The sequence below is a fragment of the Rhincodon typus genome, chromosome 5, assembly GCF_021869965.1.
Source record: "Rhincodon typus isolate 14 chromosome 5, sRhiTyp1.1, whole genome shotgun sequence".
NCBI lineage: Eukaryota > Metazoa > Chordata > Chondrichthyes > Orectolobiformes > Rhincodontidae > Rhincodon > Rhincodon typus.
In genome coordinates this window covers 34,552,042-34,558,683 of record NC_063336.1, presented here as the reverse complement: position 1 = coordinate 34,558,683, position 6,642 = coordinate 34,552,042, and positions in this window count along the sequence as shown.

Here is a 6,642-nt window from a genome sequence, read left to right as displayed (position 1 = left end):
GGTGGATATGGGTACAATCACAACATTTAAAAGACATTTGGATAGATATATGAATAGGAAAGGTTTGGAGGGATATGAGCCAGAAGCGGGTGGATGGAACTACTTTAGTTTGGGATTATGTTCGGCATGAACTAGTTGGACCAAAGGGTTGGTTTCTATTCTGTGTGACTCTTGGGTTTTAGACTGTCCAGCTAGGGGTAACATCTTACTTGCATTTATCCTGACTGTCCCTTTAAGTATTTTGTAGGATTCAATGTGATTACCTCTCATTCTTTTGAAACCTTGGAGAATATGGACTCAGTTTGCCCAACCTCTCTTCATAGTTCAGCCCCCAAATTTAATTCAGTGTATTGTGACAGGAAATTTAACAAAGGAGTGGTCACAAGTCATTCATCCAAAGGCAAGAAAAATTCTCCAGATTAATTTAGAAGCGGGAATAGGACGATGTGAAAAACTCATATAAAAACAGAGAATGCTGGAGAAGTTCAGATACTCTGATAGCATCTCCAAAGAGAGGAATAGAATTAATAAAAACTAATAGTTCTGCTGATGCTGTAAATGAGGAACAAAAACAGAAGTTGCTGGAAAAGCTCAGCAGATCTTGCAGCATCTGTGAAGAAAAATCAAAGTTAACTTTTTAGGTTCGATGACCCTTCCTTCGGACCTGAAACGTTAACTCTGATTTTCTTCACAGAAGTTGAAATAGAGTTAATGTTGTGAGTCCAATGTGACTCTCTTCAGGACGAGCTTGAGATAGAGTCAAATTCGGACTTGAATTGTTAACTTTTTGTATCTCTCCACAAATGGATACAGAACTGTAATAGTCATTAGAGGCAGAGGATAGCAGTGGAAGGATGCTTTTTGGAATGGAGGACTGTGACTAGTGGTGTTCCACAGGGATCAGTGCTGGGACCTCTACTGTTTATGGTGTACATAAATGATTTGGAGGAAAACTGGTCTAATTAGTAAGTTTGCGGACAATTCAAAAATTGGTGGAGTTGCAGATAGTGAGGAGGATTGTCAGAGGATACGGCAGGATATAGACCAGTTGGAGGCATGGGCAGAAAAATGGCAAGTGGAGTTTAATCCAGACAAATGTGAGGTGATGCAATTTGGAAAGTAAAGTACAGGTGGGAATTATACAATGAATGGCAAGACTCTTAGGAGTATTGATATGCAGAGGGATCTAGGTGTGTAGGTCCTCAGCTCATTGAAGATGGCAATGCAGGTAGATAAGGTTGTAAAAAAGGCCTATGGCATGCTTGCCTTCATTAGAAGGGCATTGAGTATAAGGAAAGAAAAGTTATGCTGCAGCTTTATAGAACGTTAGTTCGGCCACACTTGGAATATTGCATACAGTTCTGGTGACCACACTACCAGAAGGATGAGGATGCTTTGAAGAGGGTACCAAAAAGGTTCACCAGGATGTTGCCAGGTATGGGGGACTTTAGCTATGAAGAAAGGTTGGATAGAGTGGGTTTGTTTTCACTGGAACGCAGGAGGTAGAGGGGGTGACTTGATAGAAGTTTATAAGATTATGAATGGCATAGATAGGATGAAAAATGAGGCTTTTTCCTAGGGTGGAGGATTCAATTACTGGGGGACACAGGCTCAAGGTGCGAGGTTGGTGGGGGGGGGGGGGGGGGGAGTTTAAAAGAGATATGCGAGGTAAGTTTTTCACACTGAGTGGTGAGTGCCTGGAACATGCTGCCGGAGGAGATGGTAGAAGCAGACACAATGGCAGCATTCAAGAAGCATCTAGACAAATACATGATTAGGAAGGGAATAGAGGGACATGGATCCTGTAAATGAAGACAGTTTTAACATGGAAGGGCAAAATGAGTCAGCACAGGCTTCGAGGGCCTATTCCTGCACTGCATTGTTCTTCTTTGTTCTTCTTAAATGCCACCAGACCTGCTGAGTTTCTCCAGCACATTCTGATTTTATTCTAGATTTCCAGCATCCACAGTTCTTTGCTGTAATTAACGTCGGGAACTTGGTCTGTCATGGTGAGATGTCAGTTAGGTCAACTGACATCAATCATCCCAGATACCGCCAGACATGAGTAGTGTTTCCAGCATTAAACGCAAGAGACAAGCTTTCCTGTGCATCCCAAATGCCTCCAGCCTTCAGGGTGGGGTCCTTCAGTGCCCAATCAAGGGATTCAGCATTAGAAATCAGGGTGGCTGTAGAAAGCCACACCCTCTGCCCTTTGCTCTCATGCACTTGCCCATCTCCCTGCAACTCTCATCCAGCCCTCACTCAGTCCAGGATCCAGGACTGGGTTGGAGCTCAGGAACAATTAGCAGCCACAGCCACTGATACTGATGATGCTGACAGTTCTTGGCATGTGGGATTTCCATTCCCATGGTCTAAAATCCAAGGGAAATCCTGACAAACACTTACATTGGTTGGGTTTTTCACATGAAAATGGTGCTGAATCCTGGCCAAGATTTGGAAGGAGACATTAAACACTACCAGTTACTTCTGACATGGAGAGCATATAAATTTCACTGAGTTTGAGATTAAAGAGTGGTGCCCTGGCAGATTTGGTCTCCATCCTTTAATTGCTTCCTCTTCTGCCTCCTCCTTTGAGCAGCTTGTTCTCCTCTGCATCACTTCTGCTCATGTTTGCCATCATACTGCCGGCCAGGGATATACAAACTACTGGGCCCTATCCGGGACAAATGTCTTGAGCAGAACAAAGTCAGAATCAAGGCTATCAGTGCACATCAATTCAATGCTTGTAACTTCAGCAGTGCTAAATAACATTGCAAATTACCAAGTATTTCTCCAAGCTCAGCAACAGCCAGTGAAAATACATCAACTAATCTGGAAGTAGTTGATAATCCCTTCAAAAAACACTATTGAGAGGGGTCTTTTTTATGCCGATTGCACATTCAGTTGTGAGATGTTAAAGAGGGCACATTAGGTGCTTGAGATCAGCTCACTGCCCAACATCATAGGCTGTATATCTTCAGTGTATGCACCCTGTAGCTGCCCTTACCAAAATGGCAGCTGTGTGGCAGGCACCAGGAGAGTGCAGCTGCTCCTAGGATACCAGTTTGCATCTGATATAGCACTCTTTGGCATTGAAAGCACAAAAGTCGCACAACCAAACTTTGCGACCCAGATGTCCTCTTGTGGGGAAGATACTAATGTCAGGGTGTTGCTGCTTTCCTCAAAACTCTCTTATTAACATTTCAATCATCAACGTAATTGAGACCAGCTATCCTCAGTCTGTTAATATTCATACTTTCCAGAACAGCTAGTTCCAGTTATTGAACATGGCTTAATTAATTTCTGAGCACAGATATTGACCCTGTTAAAGAATCAATCCAAAAACCGACACCTTCTTTGTCATATATAATTGCATAGCCAGTTGTAAGTATTGACGTCCTTCTCTTGCAATTGGCTCAATTTTGAATTCATACTTCCCCGATCTAGCCGAGCTGTTTGAAATATTTTTAATCATGTTTATCTTGTGGCTTTAGTACAAGTTTTATCTCTTTCTATCTATTCAATTACCAATCTAAATTCCTCTGCAAATTGATAACAAAGTCTGTTTATCTCCACTGCTTTCCTGTTTTTGTTCAGTCTACAAATTCAACAAAATTACAAATAGTTTTGCGACCAAGTTATCTGTGTTGGGAAGTGTTTTTATTCCAGCACCATCAATGAAGAGCTCCCAGCTCCCAACTCGAAATTACATCTCACAAGTGCCCTTCATGTCATTACCCCAGCATCCACATCCCTCAACTATATACTTAATCTCCCATTTTATGCTGGATTGCTGTAGTTTTTAGTTTAATTAGAAGTGTTTAAGGTGGATCAAGTTTTTACTTTTTTTCAAAATTGCCCACATATTTGTTACAAATCCAATGGAATTCTATCAGAACCCAATGATTCTTTCATGGTTCTCGTCAGTACCCCAAAATTTATGCCTTTCCACATCTTCTGAACTATTCATGCACAACAGCATGTCAGCACTTTGATCTTTGGTGAATACTTTTAAAACAATTACTAGGGGACACAAGTTCAAGGTGCAAGGGCGGGGAAGATTAAAAGAGAATTGCAAGGCAGTTTTTCACACAAAGGGTGGTGAGTGATTGAAATGCCCTGCCAGAGGAGGTGGTAGAAGCAGACACAATAGCAGCATTCAAGAAGCACCTGGATGAATACGTGAATAGGAAGGGAATAGAGGGATACTGATCTTGTAAGCGAAAACAATTTTAATATGGAAGGGGAAAGTGTGTTGGTGCAGGCTGGGAGGGTCAAAGGGCCTGTTTCTGTGCTGTATTGTTTTTGTTCTTTGTTGTTCAATAATTGTGTCAATTCAACATTTTTCCTGTATCTCAAGTTGTCTACTGATGCTACTTTAAGCTTTCTAACTCTCCTCAGTTTTGCACCAAGGTAATGCAGAAAAAATGTTTTATATATTTTGCTACATTCGCTCATTATTCTGGATTGTGCTATCTGTGTTAATTTCCTTAAGAAATATTCCATACTCCTTTCAAGATTCTACTCTTAACCTTCCTCAGTAGGTGTGGCACAGATTTTTAAAATTAAAATGTAAATTTTTTATTTAATTTGAGAATTGCTGAGAAAAGACACAATTCGTTGAAGATTTCCACCATGCCCTCATCAGAATATTTCACAAGAAGTATCAAAGTAAAGAGAAAACAACATTTATATTGTTGCTTTCCTTTTACTTTGATATTTATTGTGCACTGTCCTGATAAGTGCAAGATGTAAATCTTCAACAAAATGTATCTTCTTTCAGCAATACACAAGTTCTGTCCTTCCAAGCAAGTCAATTTCTTGATCCATCTATTTGGGAGGTTCTTTGTTTGGCTTACAGTTACTACTTTGTATGATGCATCTGTTTCGCACATTTTACATCACATTACTTGGAAATTTGCGAAGAGAGCGTTAGTACATTGGAAAATGTGTTCTTCCTCCATTCTATGTGCAGGGTCAGGTTTGCAGGACCATGTTGTAATATCGCCACCCTCTCAGCTTGTTGGCAAAGAACAAATCGGTCAGTTGCCGAACATACAAAGCTGCCATGGCATATAACACTTAACTGCAAAAAAAATGAGATTTCGGAAAGAAGTCTAAAACTTCTAAGAAAAATATCAATTATAATCAGAGTTTAAACTTTCCAAAAAGTTTTCAAAGAACAACTTGTATTTTTTTACAATATATCATATTCCAAAACAATGTGAACACTAAGCTCATCGCAGGTTATCGAGTGAGATATTTTTGATTAATCCATGTGGGTTCATTCTGATGTTTTGCGATATCCTTTTTAGCGTTTAGTGTTTTCAGGTTCAGTGTTTCAATTTTAAGTGGGATAGGAATTCCACTCCCATGTTCCTTTTGCAAACACATTGTGGAGTTCTTGTGCTCTCTTAGTGTCTAGTCCGCGTCCTAAAATGTCAATCAGACAGAGGTTTGCGCGAGATTGACGCATGTTGCAATGTAATATGAGCAGCACTCTCTGAAATCCTGACGTTTGTCTGGAGCCCGTTTGAATGACCATACGTACTTCCCACTGACAGTAATGCGACATGAATACCCAGCTTCAGTCAGACAATGTTTGACAGGCGACAATGGAAGGGCTCGGAGGCTGCACTGACAAGCGGCAGTGCAGTGCACACTTGATCAGGGATGCTGCCTGTATTTTCACTTCCAGATGAGCTGTTAGTAAATTTACTGTCCACTCCGGAGGTCTAGTGGGACACTATAGAGACTCATGCAGGATGAGTGGGGCTTGGGTTGTTGAAGGGTGGGGAGAGCTTGTGATCAATGAAGACCTGGTGTGCGGAGGGTCCCCGTTACTCCAAGCTGCCCTCAGCACTGGAAATGTTATCAGTTGATTCATTTTCATAAAATACAACGGGACAGTGAGAGACATCGCAGCAGAACTGTAAAAATAACCAGTTATAAACAAAGCTCATGCTGTTAGGTAAAACAAGTCACGCCATAATAGTGATTAGCTCCTCTTTGAACCCCACCACCCCCCTTCCATCATTCCAGATAGCAAGAGGCAAATTGATCAGTTTGTGCTTGGATGGATTCGGAGGGACTCTGCCGCAAATATTCAGCAGGTCAGGCAGCCTCTGTGAAGAGAAACAGAGTTAGCAATTCAGCTCGACAGCCTTTCAAATGTAGTTCGGTGGTGGGGGGGGAGGTGTTGTAAAGGTTAACCTAAAGTTCACAAGAGAATGACTGTGTTACAAGGTCGAAGGGGTTAAGGGGACCAGGGCTTTTTAAATGGCAGGGAGCTTGTTTCAGAAACACTGGACAACAACCTCAAGGTATGACTGTTTTATTGTGTCTGGCGATGGTTCTACATGTTATTGACAACCCCCCGTTGGGTTGTGCCGGGGGTTAGCGCTGCATTTCTTACAGCCAGCGCATTCTCGGTTCAGACAGTAAAGCACTGGCCGGAGATCAGATGACAATAAACAACACGCCTCTCAGTCAGGTCTTCAGGAGGCTGTTGTTTTCCGATCTCCCCAGCACTTGCTGCTGCTCCCTTCAGCATCCTGTGGCTTTTGCAAGCATCTTTCCCTCAAGTAAACTTGGAGCCGGAGCATTTGCGGGAGCCCGCTGTGCCGCGTTAAATGACATTGG